The following is a 202-nucleotide window of genomic DNA, read 5'->3' as shown; positions in this document are numbered from 1 at the left end:
GGACTTCTGGAACGGATTAAGTTTGAGAACCAAGGTACCACTGTATTCAGAAGCCTCTGGGCTCTCTCTCCCCAGGAGGCGTAGGAGGCGCGAGGGATTCCCTGGACGCGTGGGCGGGCTCGAAGGCGCGAGGGGGAGGTCCTTCCCTCCCTCCTGAATAATGGAGCGGGGCCGGGGGTTTAATAGCGCCCCAGGGGAGGGA

Source organism: Zootoca vivipara, chromosome 17 (genome assembly GCF_963506605.1).
Source record: "Zootoca vivipara chromosome 17, rZooViv1.1, whole genome shotgun sequence".
Lineage (NCBI taxonomy): Eukaryota > Metazoa > Chordata > Lepidosauria > Squamata > Lacertidae > Zootoca > Zootoca vivipara.
Note: the sequence above shows the minus strand (reverse complement) of the source record.